Source organism: Arvicanthis niloticus, chromosome 1, assembly GCF_011762505.2.
Source record: "Arvicanthis niloticus isolate mArvNil1 chromosome 1, mArvNil1.pat.X, whole genome shotgun sequence".
In the NCBI taxonomy this organism is placed as follows: Eukaryota; Metazoa; Chordata; class Mammalia; order Rodentia; family Muridae; genus Arvicanthis; species Arvicanthis niloticus.
Window position 1 is genome coordinate 145,870,894 of NC_047658.1, and position 13,639 is coordinate 145,884,532.

Sequence of the window (13,639 nt, forward strand, 5' to 3'; positions counted from 1 at the left end):
ACCTTCCAGTATGTCTCAGGCGGGATCCGGGGTCCACACAACTGCAGACCTGGTAGAGGTCTGGTCCGGGCCTCAGACCCGGGAGATGGGCAGAACGGGGGTGCTAGCCGGCTGGGGCGCGGCGGGGGGGCAGGGGGGAGGGGTATCTGCTGGATTCTGAGCACTCAGGGCACCCAGGTATGAGCTCAGGGTAGTATGTGGGTTTTCCTACCTAAAGCTGGTTGTGGGATCTGTGGATCCCCCAGAATGTGTCTGGCGGAATCCGGGGTGCACTCACCCGCAGGCCTCAGACTGGAGGAGGGGCGAGCGGCAGAAGGGGCGTGCTAGAGCTGGCTATGGGTTCTATGGATCCCCCAGAATGTGTCTGGCGGAATCCAGGGTGCACTCACCCGCAGGCCTCAGACTGGAGGAGGGGCGAGTGCCTGAACCCCATTTTTAATATGGTTATTTGGTTGTCTGGAATCTAATTCCTTGAGTCCTTTGTAAATTTTGGATATTAGCCCTCTATCACATGTAGAATTGGTAAAGATCTTTTCCAATATGTTGCTTGCCGTTTTGTCCTATTGACAGTGTCCCTTGCCTTACAACTTTGCAATTTTATGAGGTCCCATTTGTCAATTCTTGTCTTAGAGTATAAGCCATTGGTGTCCTGTTCAGGAAAATTTCCCCTGTGCCCATGTGTTCAAGGCTGTTCCCCACTTTCTCTTCTATTAGTTTCAGTGTTTTCAGTTTTATATGAAGGTTCTTGATCCACTTAGACTTGAGTTTTGTACAAGGACACAAGCATGGATTGATTTGCATTTTCCTATATGCTGACCTCCACTTCAACCAGCACTACTTGTTAAAAATGCTGGTTTTTCCCCACTGAATGATTTTAGCTCCTTTGTGAAAGATCAAGTGACCATAGGTGTGTGGGTTCATTTCTGGGTCTTTGATTCTATTCCATTGATCTTCTTGCCTGTCTTCGTACCAATATCATACATTTTTTTTTTTATCACTACTGCTATGTCATATATCTTGAGGTCAGGGATGGTGATTCTTTCAGATATTCTTTTATTGTTGAGAATAGTCCTCACCATCCTGTTTTTTTGTTATTTCAAATGAATTTGAGAATTGCTCTTTCTATCTCTGTGAAGACTTGAGTTGGAATTCTGATGGTGATTGCATTAAATCTGTATATTGCTTTTGGCAAGATGGCTATTTTTACTGTATTACACCTGCCAATCTATGAGCATGGGAGATCTTTCCATCTTCTGAGATCTTCTTTGATTTATTTCTTCAGGGACTTGAAGTTCTTGTTATACAGATATGTCACTTGCTTGGTTAGATTAACACCAAGGTATTTTATATTATTTGTGACTATTGTAAAGGGTGTCATTTCCGTAATTTCTTTCTCAGCCTGTTTATCTTTTAAGTAGAGGAAGGGTACTGATTTGTTTGAGTTAATTTTATATCCATCCACTTTGTTAAAGTTGTTTATCAGGGTTAGGAATTCTATGGTCGAAGTTTTGGGGTTACTTAAATATACTCTCATATTATCTGCAAATGGTGATATTTTGACTTCTTCCTTTTTTATTTGTATCTCTTTGATCTTCTTTTGTTGTTTAATTGCTTTGGCTAGGACTTTGAGTATTATATTGAATAGGTATGGAGAGAGTGGGCAGCTTTGTCTAGTTCCTGATCTTAGTGAGATTGCTTCAAATCTCTCCATTTAGTTTACTGTTGGGTAATGGTTTTCTGTATATTACTTTTACTATGTTTAACTATGGGCCTTGGATTCCTGTTATTTCCAAGTCTTTTACCATGAAGGGGTGTTGAATTTTGTCATGCTTTCTCAGCATCTAGTGAGATGATCATGTCTATTTTTTCTTTGAGCTTGTTTATATAGTAGATTATGTTGATGGATTTCCATATATTGAACCATCCTTGCATCCTGGGATAAAGCCTACTTGATCGTGGTGGATGATTGTTTTGATGTGTTCTTGGATTTGGTTTGCGAGAATTTTATTGAGTATTTTTGCATTGATATTCATAAGGGAGATTGTCCTGAAGTTCTCTTTCATTGTTGGGTCTTTGTGTGGTTTAGGTATGAGTGTAACTGTGGCTTCAGAGAATGAATTGGGTAGTGTTCCTTCTGTTTCTATTTTGTGGAATAGTTTATAAAGAATTGGTATTAGGTTGTTTTGGAAAGTCTGATGGAAATCTGCACTAAAACCAACTGGTCCTGGGTTTTTTTAAGTAGGAGACTTCTAATGACTGCTGCTATTTATTCAGGGGTTATAGGACTATTTAGATGGTTTATCTGATCCTGATTTAAATTTGGTATCTGTTGTCTGTCTAGGAAATTGTCCATTTCATCCAGATTTTTCAGTTTTTTTGAGTATAGCTTTTTGTAGTAGGATCTGATGATTTTTTGAATTTCCTGCTTCTGTTGTTATGTCTCCCTTTTCAGTTCTTATTTTACTAATTTGGATAGTATCTCTGTGCCTTCTGGTTAGTCTGTCTAAGTGTTTATCTATCTTGTTGATTTTCTCAAAGAACCATCTCCAGTTTTTCTTGATTCTTTCCATAGTTCTTTTTGTTTCCACTTGGTTCATTTCAGCCCTGAGTTTGATTATTTCCTGCTCTCTACTCCTGTTGGGTGCATTTGCTTCTTTTTGTTCTACAGCTTTCAGGTGTGCTATCAAGCTTCTAGTGTGGGTTCTCTTCAGTTTCTTTTTGTAAGTACTTAGAGGTATGAGTTTTCCTCTTAGCACTGCTTTCCTTGTGTCCCACAGGTTTTGGCATGATGTATCTGCATTTTAATTAGATTCTAAAAGTCTTTAATTTCTCAATTTCTTCCTTGACAAAATTATCATTGCATAGAGCAGTGTTCAGTTTCCATGTGTATGTGGCCAAAATGAAAACAAAACAAAACAAAACAAAACAAAACAAAAACTAAAAAAAATAAAAAATAAAAAACCAAATCAAAAACCTTTGTTACCAAAGTCCAGTTCTGGGAAAGTCTCTAAATGTGTTACTTTGCTTTTTGGCTTCTGTAGTTCTGCTTTTAGCTAATCATTCTTGTAAACTGAAGTATGTCAACATAGAATATGATTTTTGTGCTTAAACATTCATCATGAGATTGGCTTGGGGATACACTGGCATCCAGAACAAACAATATTACTAACTGGCTAACCAACTTTCCATTGGCTTAAACCTATGTCTGAATAGTCTTCCAAGTAGGTACCCTACAAATGTAATCTTTTAAGTTATATCTTGTTACTTGCTTCCTGTATTCTTTCCTATAAAAAAATGTTATGTTTCCTGATATTGGGGGAAGGATGGTGTGGGCAGCCCTTTGAAAACCAATGCTGTATGTTGTACCCCATCCTGAACACTTAGCTCAGACCAGTTCTGAGACCAGTTCAGTAAAGGGGAAGGACCAGGGTCATGCTGCCTATATACTAATACTTCTGAGGGTGAGGAGTAGCTCAAGATTTTATCAGCCACCCACAATGATTATGGTGAGAAATACAACAGGTTATGACATATGTCTCTAATTACTCCATAGGCTCTGTTCTCAGCTAGTACCCTGGGCACTGAAGTCATTAGAATCTCACCAATTTAAGAGCTCACCAATTTCCAGTATAAGTTACAGAATAAGTTCTTATGCTTTTTAGTATATCCTATGACTAATAAATGGAACTTTGTTTCTTTTGAATTTTAGGTCAACATGATTCAGGCAACATATTCTGCTTACCTTACAGAAGATAACAGAGCAAGATGACTTTGAGTCACAAAAGGTGTAAAGATTATCACAATAGAACTTTTCTGACCTTCTTGTCAGAAAATGATGGTGTAATTATTAACTAGATTTGGAAGATCATTAAGATCGTACTTTTCTGACCTCTATGTTAAAAATGATGATGTAATTATTAACTAAACTTATATTTGTTTTGAATAGGATAGAATAAGGTTGCTATTGCATCATAGTATACAGATAGTAAAGGTTAGTGGATGCAATAGAACTGAATGTCTATATTAAGGATAACAGGGCAAGATAAGGACTCAAACCCTGTGTTAACTACCTGCACCCTCTGTAATCCTAACCACATTCCTACAGTGACTTAGGTTCCCCCATGGAAGAATACAGAATTGCTCTTAAAAAGTGAGTTTAAAAAGCCATGTATTTGAAGATTTCCAGTGGTTGACAGAGAAAGGGAAATATGTAGGGACAAATGGGGTAAGAATGGTTGTGTTCTAAGTCTCAGAATTGAGAGGATCAGAGCACCTTTCTCCAATTGGCTGATGAATTTCAGTGGCAATATTTATCTTTTAGGTAAGTTCATAAGTTAAAGATATCTACATTGTATCATCTTAATAGAAATTTCCAAGTACACTTCAGAGTGAAGAGAATTAACCCAAGAAACAGTCATGGAGTTTCAGAACACTAGGACTGAATATAAGCATAACATCATTTAGGAAGACCTCCGAGCCACATATAAATATTTGCTATGACACTGCTAAGCAAAAGTGTAGGCCTAGACCTCAGTGTTGTATCAACTTTTTCATTAATCATGAAGTTCTTGAGGATATTTTTTATCTACTTCTCTGAATCATGGTCAAGGAAATCATGGGCTCAGGAATCTGAACAACCCACATAGTAGGATAAGATTATAGGATAGGTTTCTGGACACATGATCTACAAAACTTTCTATTCTGTATTTGCCATATGGATGCTGCAGGTATGAACAGAGATTGAGGAACAAATGAGAAGTAATGTGTGGTCTAATGCCCATATCCACTGAGTTTTATTGCAAGAACTATGAATTTAAGTACTTAGAAACAACTGTAACTCATGAAATGTAAGATTACAAACTAAATAGAAAAGACATCAGTCAAAATGTCCACTACTAATAGAAGATAATCATAATTTAAATGATAGGGAATAATATTTATATACCACCAATGTATCTCACGATGAAAATTTGAATAACTAAATCCTGAAATTCAACACACTGTTAATGAAGTAACAGGAAGTGTGTATGTGTTTGTGTGTGCATGTGTGCATGTGTGTGCATGTGCATGTATCTTTGTTTTATTTATTTGTATATGTCTTTTAGTATATGGGCTGTAATTGTAACTCACAGTTTTTTATTTTTTTACAACAGAAGATAATAGATATATAGTGGGTATACAGGAAACATTAATTATTTACAAATGTGGTAATATTTCAGAATTAGCTATTAACTTTGAACTTGGTCTTTCTTGAACACCATATCACATAAAATTTCACACACACACACACACACACACACACACACAAGTTTGTTTTAAAAGATATTGTAGTTTGACAAAAATTCAGTTTTATTTCTAATTGTTTTTTCATTTTTTATTGGATATTTTATTTATACTTCAGATGCCATCCCCTTTCCCCATTCCCTCCCCCTTTGAAAACACTTATACCATACCCCCTTTTCCTTTTTTCATTTATACACTTTTTAAAAAATGTTAATCAAAGGCTTTATAAGTTTGGTAATGCTCAATCAGAGGTGTAACCCACTACCCAACCTAGATATCTCAACTATCTTTGACTGGTGGAGATACATGAACATCTGCCTCCCTGTCTCCCCCCTCTTTCTCTCTCTCATCACTTAGCTTCTTCTCTCCTTCTTCTCCTTACTCCTTTTTTTTCCTCTTAGTACTCCTCCCACCTTACCTCCTCCTACATAGCACCCTTACTGTTAAAAGAACACTTTTCTCTCAAAATACATTTAGAGCATAATTATGCCAATTTGTACCAGTGAGGTACAAGATAGTCCTAATACCCAGTCCATCATTTTGTTGACTAACCAGAACCTCTGTCATCTCTCCTAACTGAAACACTTAGTTCTGAACCTGGATTTTTCCTTGGCTTTAGAATGAATGTCAGCTGAAAACCATCCACTCAAATCTTTTCTCTCAAAGTAAATAGCCAGGATTGGCTATGAGACTATAAATTTTCAACCCTGTCAGAAATCTGACTGAGTTAACTATAATTGTGGGAAGCACAAAGCATAGCTTCTAAACCTTAGCCAATGTATAGAGACCTCTGAACACCTGGACACTCCCTCTACTACAAGACGTTGGAGCATCTGTTCTTCTGCCTTCTGGCCCAGGATCATTTGACAGACCTTAGTGCTGCAGAATTATTAAGGGCTGATTACTCTGTCTAGGAAGATATAATCAGTCAACTATTCTGCAAGTGTGTTCTTTTCTGGACAGTAATTTGTCTATAGATGGAAAGTGGAAATTCTTGTCTAGTGGCTGTCTCACCACAACTGGAGTAACTCCAAAGATGCTCAATTTCTTCTTAGAATTCAATACAGGGAGCTGTCAGGAGCAGACAGGTCTCTAATCAAAATGAACATTAATATAGAAATGTTTGTCACGTCAATTCTGTGGACTTCTGATGTTTTGAAAACCAATTATCAATGTAAGGTAATCTGGACTGTTGTCTGTTAACTCCACTCAGCTATTTCTAAATAAAACATAGAAAACACCCTAACAATAAACTCCAAGCCATGAATTTGCTATAGTCACTTAACTCACAGGCTAACCATCTCAAATCTGTTAAAAAGGTTAAAGAAGGACTGGGTCTAAGCCTTGTATTTCTAAATGTGTTATACAGGCACAATGCCCATGAGAGTACCAATAGTCATCTCATTTTTATATCAATAAGAAACTCGTACCATAGGCTTTATAAGTTTGGTATTGTTCAATCAGAGGTGTATCCCACTACCCAACCTAGATATATCTACTATCTTTGACTGGTGGAGATTCATGAACATCTGCTTCACTGTCTCCCCCCTCTAAGCCTATGATTAACATTTTTTAAAAAAATGTATAAATGCAAAAAGGAAAAGGGGGCATGGGATAGGGGTTTTCTAAGGGGGGGGAATGGGGAAAGGGGATGGCATCTGAAGTGTAAATGAAAGATCTAATATATATATATATATATATATATATATATATATATATATATATATATATAAAGAAACTCGTACCAATGAAAACCTTACATTTGAAATCAAAGTAAATTTTGTATAATTTAAGAAATTATAACTTCATCTTGATACCAATTATACAGATTTCTATCACTGTCCCTGACCTCAAACTATACTACAGGGCAATAGTAATAAAAACTGCATGGTATTGGTACAGAGACAGGCAGGAGGATCAATGGAATAAAATTGAAGATCCAGAAATGAGCCCACATACCTATGGTCACTTGATCTTTGACAAAGGAGCTAAAATCATCCAGTGGAAAATGGACAGCATTTTCAGCAAATGGTACTGGTTCAACTGGAGGTAAACATGAAGACGGATGCAAATCAATCCATTCATATCTCCTTGTACAAAGCTCAAATCCAAGTGGATAAAAGATCTTCACTTAAAACCAGATACACTGAAAGTAATAGAAGAGAAGGTGGGAAAGACCCTCAAATACCTAGGCACAGGGGAAAAGTTCCTGAACAGAACACCAATGGCTTATGCTCTAAGATCAAGAATTGACAAATGGGACCTCATAAAATTGCAAAGCTTCTGTAAGGCAAAGAACATTGTCAATTATACAAAACAACAACCAACAGATTGGGGAAAGATCTAACCAATCCTACATCCGATAGAGGGCTAATATCCAAGATATACAAAGAACTCAAGAAACTATACTCTAGACAACCATATAACTCATATAAAACTAAATTCCTTCTTATTGTAAAATCCAACATGATATTATCAACTGTAGATTTTATCAATACGAGTTCATCAATGTCCATTTACAGATTAACACTCACACTTGTCAGAGCAGGGTATTCAAGGAGGCAGAGGAGGTTGTGCATATGGGGTACATGGGATACAGACAAAGTATGAAATTCTCCAACAAAACAAAAAATGTTGTTAGAAAATTGGATGAGTCAGGGATTTGGATCAGTGAGTGTATGAATCTGGTACACTTTGTATTGTTACAAAGCCATTAAGGTAAAAAAAATGCCATTATTATAGCAAGTATTACAGCAACCAGAACCAGAAGAGTGCAAAACTATAAAGATGTAAAGCCAAAGACTAAATTATAGAGTGTGGGGCTATAACCCAATATACAAGATGAATAGATAAAATGTAAATAGAGAAGTGAACACAAAATAATTGGAGGAGAAGATATGTCCTCTGAATAGAAAAAAATACAGGTAGTCATTCTACCTTCAAGGGGATGTAAAACTCTGTCATTTAAATTTTGGCTTCACCAATGGCTTCATCTCAACATTAGAGCATGGAAAGATGGGAAAAGGGTAAAGGGTTTGATTATTCCTTCATTGAATGCCACATTTCATGACTCACCTAACCCATGGTGTCTTCTGCATCATTCCATTCTTCTCTCTGTCATGGTTCTCCCCCAACCCTAAGCTCTGGAATCCTTAACTCTACCTAGGGTTCTTCTGCCCAGCTATTGGTGGTTGGTATTTTTCTTTACCAATCAGAAAAAAGTTGAGGTTAAGGTCACATAGTGTCACTTGAGTATACATGTGGACTCTCTATTCTCTGGGCTAACCAGGTCTTGAGGAACCAGTGTTAATATTAGAATACAGGCAGCATTAGGCCAACCCACTATATGAGTGTGTCTATATTCCAACCAAGGGGAAGAAAGATGTGTGGTGTGTCTGCGTTCCAGCCACATCACACAGACATAGGTCTTTGGATATGGTACCTTGCCAGAGTGGCCATGTTGCTAGATTAAAGTCCCTCTAAACTTCTACAAAACAGTATTCTAGGAAGAGCCTCAGGATAACAGAATGATTATAAATGATCTGAAAATCTCTCCCAGTTTATTTTTTATTGAATATTTTATTTATTGACATTTCAGATGTTATTCCCCTTTCCTATTTCCCATCCCCCAGAAACTCCCTATCTCATTCTCCATCCTTCTTTTATGAGGATGTGCCCCACCCACCCACACACCCCAGACTCTCTGCCCTTGAATTTCCCCAAACCGGGGCATACAGCCTTCACAGGACCAAGGACCTTCTCTCCCACCCATGCCCTACAAGGTCACCCTCCGTTATGTATATAGCTGGAGCCATAAGTCCCTCCTTGTGTGTTCTCAGGCTGGCAGTTTAGACCTTGGGAGCTCTGGTTGGTTGGTATTGTCACTCTCTCCATGGTGCCACAAAACCTTTCAGTTCCTTCAGTCTTCCTCTATTGGGAACCCCATAATCAGTTCAATGTTTACCTGAGACCATCTGCCTCCTTATATGTCAGTCTCTGGCAGAGCCTCTATGGAGACAGCTATATCAAGATCCTGTCAGCATGCAGTTCATGGCATCCACAACAATGTCTGTGTTTGGTGAGTGCTCATGGGATGGATCTCCAGGTGGTATAGTCTCCAGACAGTCCCTCCTTCAGTCTCTTCTCCATGTTTTGTCTCCGTATTTGTTCCCATTAGTATTTTGTTACTCCTTTTAAGAAGTGCTGAAGTACCTGCACTTTTGTCTTCCATCTTCATGAGCTTCATGTGGTCTGTGTGTTGTATCTTGGGTATTGTGAGCTTTTGAGCTAATATTCACTTATCAGTGAGTGTATACCATCTGTGTTCTTTCTAATTGGGTTACCCCAGGATGATATTTTCTATTTCCATTCATTTGCCTAAGTATTTAATGAATTCATTGTTTTTAATTGCTGTGTAGTACTCCATTGTGTAAATGTACCACATCTTCTGTATCCATTCTAATCCATTCCTTTGTTGAAGGACATCTGAGTTCTTTCCAGCTTCTGGCTATTATAAATAAGGCTTCTATGAATGTAGTGGAGCATGTGTCCTTGTTATATGTTGGAGCATGTTTTGGGTATATGCCCAGGAATGGTATAGCTGGGTCCTTGCGTAATACTATGTCCAATTTTCTGAGGAAGCACCACAATGATTTGCAGACTGGTTGTGCCAGCTTGAAATCCTACCAACAGCAGAGAAGTGTTCCTCTTTCTTCACATCCTCCCCAGCATGTGCTATCACCTGAGTTTTTGCTCTTAGTCATTCTGATTGGTGTAATGTGAAATCTCAAGGTCATTAGATTGGTGGGTTGGTGTCACTATTGTTCAACCCGATTTCCTGCTTTCCTAGGCTCTATGTCCCCAAAGCTGTGAGTCACAGCTGAGGACAATCCTACTGATTCTTGGGTGTCTCCCTTCTCCCACATCTCCATCACTTCCTGGAGATGCCCCTTACCTCCATGTCCCATGTTATTTGCAGCTGTCCATTCATTCTCATGGCCAACCAGCCATCCTCCTGTACCTCTTCACATCCAACCCTGAATCCCTCAGCACCCTTTCTGATCCCTTCTCCCATTTAGTTCCATGCCCCTATCTGCCTTTCACAATTTCTTTCTCCCTTCCAAGTGAGAATCAAGCATCCTTGATTGTGTTCTTCTTCCAATACAGCCTCCTTAGGTCTATGGAGTGTAGCATGGTTACCTTGTACTTTATGGCTAATATACACTTATAAGTTCAAGACTTTTGGGGATTGGGTTACCTCACTCAGTATGATATTCTCAAGATCCATCCATTTGCCTGTAAAATTCATGATATCTTTGTTTTTTAGACATGAAAGTATTCCATTGTGTAGACATACCACATGTTCTTTATCCATTCTTCAGTTGAGGGACCTCTAGATTGTTTTCAGTTTCTGGGTATTATAAATAAAGCTTCTATTACATAGTTAAGCAACTGTCTTTGTGGTATGGTAGAGAATCTTTTGGACATGTACCCAGGAGTGATATATATAGGTCTTGAGGTAGAAGTATTCACAGTTTTCTGAGGAAGTGTCAAATTGATTTCCAAAGTGGTTGTACAAGTTTGTATTCCTACCAGCAATGGAGCAGTGTCCCCGTGCTCCACAACCTCACCAGTATGTGCTATCACTTGAGTTTTTGATTTTAGACATTCTGATGTATGTAAGATGGAATCTCATAGTTGTTTTGATTTGCATTTCCATGATGACTAAGGACTTTGAACATTTCTTTAATTGTTCCTCATACAATTGAGATTTCTCTCTTTAGCTCTGTATCCCATTTTAAATTGGGTTATTTGGGTTGTGGGTATCAAACTTCTTGAATTATTTATAAAATTTGGATATTAGCTTTTTGTCAGATGTAGGGTTTGTTAAGATTCTTCCCCAATCTGCAGGCTGCCATTTGGTCTTATTGACATTATTCTTTGAGTTAGAGAAGATTTGAAGTTTCATGAGGTCTCATTTATCAATTGTTGATCTTAGAGCCTTAGATACTGTTGTTCTTTTCAGAAAATTGTCCCCTGTACCAATTTGTTCAAGGATACTTCCCACTTTTTCTTCTATGAGATTTAGTGTATCCGGCTTTCATTTGAAGTCTTTGATCTACTTGGACTTGAATTTTGTGCAGTTTAATAGATACAGTTCTATTTTTATTTTTCTACATGTAGTCTTCCAGTTAGATCATCACCATTTGTTGAAGATGATTTGTTTTTCCCATTGTAGGCTTTATGAAAAATTAAGTGTTCATAGGTATGTGTGTTTATTTTGTGGGTCTTCGATTTGATCCTATTGACCAACTTTTCTGTTTCTGTATCAATACCATTTTTTCACTATTGTGGGCAGTACAGCTTGAGGTCAGGGTTGATGATCCTCCCAGAAGTTCTTTTATTGTTTAGGAGTTTATTTGCATTCATGGGATTCTTATTCTTCCATATGTATTTGAGTATTGCTCCTTCAAGGTCTTTAAAAAGTTCTGTTTGTATTTTTATTGGAATTCCATTTAATCTGTAGATTTCTTTTGGTAAGATGGCCATTTTTTCTTATGTTAATTCTACCTATCCATGATCATGGGAGATCTTTTCATCTTCTGATATTGTCTTCAATTTCCTTTGTCAGACTCAAAGTTCTTGTCATGCAGATCTTTTACTTGCTTGGTTAAAGTTAGACCAAGATATTTTAATATTGTCCATGCTAATCATAAAGTGTGCTGTTTTTCTAATCTCTTGGCCAGTATATTACCTGTATAAAGGAGAGCTACTAATTTATTTGAGTTAAATTTGTATTCAGTCTCTTTGGTGAAGTTGTTTGTCAGTTGTAGAATTTTTGGAGTCACTTGAGTATACTATCATATCATCCACAAATGATAATATCTTGAATTCTTCTTTTTAAATTTGTATCCCCCTGATCTTCTTTAGCTGTCTTATTCCTCTGGCTAGAAATTCAAGTACTATATTGAATAGATAGGTAGAGTGGGGAGCCTTGTCTTTTCCCTGATTTTAGAGGAATTGCTTAAAGTGTGCTTCATTTAGCTCAGTGTTAGCTTCTGGCTTGCTGTATACTGCTTATCTTACGTTTAGGTATATGCCTTATATCCCTGGTTTCTCTAATACTGTTAACATGATGGGGTGTTGGATTTGTCAAAGCATCTAATGAGACAATCATATGATTTTTTTCTTACAGTTTGTTTATATGGTACATTCCTTTAAATTCCTTATATCAAACCATCTCCAAATCACTGGGATGAAGCCTACTTGATCTTGATGGGTGATTCTTTTTTGTGTTCCTAGATTCTGTAAGTATTTTTTTGAGCATTTTGCATCGATATTCATAAGAAAAATTGTTCTGTAGTTATCTCTCTTCATTTAGTCTTTGTGTGGTTTCAGTATCAGGGTGATTCTGGCTTTATAGAATGAGTGTGGCTGTGTTGGCCCTGTTCCTATTTTGTGGAATAGTTTGAGGAGTATTAGTATCATCTGTTCTTTGAAAGGCAGATAGAATTCTACACTAAACCCATTTGGTCCTGAGCATTTTGTTTGTTTGTTTTTGTTTTTTGTTATTGTTGGGAGACTTTTTATAATTGCTTCTATTTCCTTAGGGATTATAGAGATATTTAAATAGTTTAACTGATCTTGATTTAATTTTAGTAAGTGTATCTGTCTAGAAAACTATCCATTTCATTAACCTTTTTCAATTTTGTTGATTGCAGCCTTTTGAAGTAAGACCTAATGATTCTTTGAAGTTCTTCAATGTCTGTTGTTATGTCCCTTTTCATTTCTGATTTTTTTATTTGTGTTTTGTCTCTCTGTATTTTGTTTAGTTTGGCTAAAGATTTGTCTATCTTGTTGATTTTTTTAAAGAACCAACTGTTGGGTTTCATTGATGCTTTCTATTGTTCTCTTTGTTTTTATCTGATTGATTTCAGCCTTGATTTTGAGTATTTACTGCTTTCTACCCCTCCTTGGTGTACCTGCACCTTTTTCTTCGAGAGCTTTCAGGTGTACTTTTAAATTTCTGTCATGAGAATGTTCTATTTTATTTATGGAGGCACTTAGTATTCTGTACTTTCCTCTTAGCACTGCTTTCATATTGTCCCATAAATTTGAGTATGATGTGCCTTCATTTTCATTGAATTCTAGAAACTCTTTAATTTCTTTTTTCATTCTTTCCTGAAGCAAAGCTCATTGAGTTGTGAGTTTTTCAATTTCCATGCTTGTGTAGGCTACCTGGTGTTTGTGTTGTTGTGGAAGCTTTTATCCATGGTGTTCTGATAAGATACAAGGTTTTATTTTACTTTTCTTTTTATCTATTGTGGCTTGCTTTGTGACCAGCTATCTGGTCAAT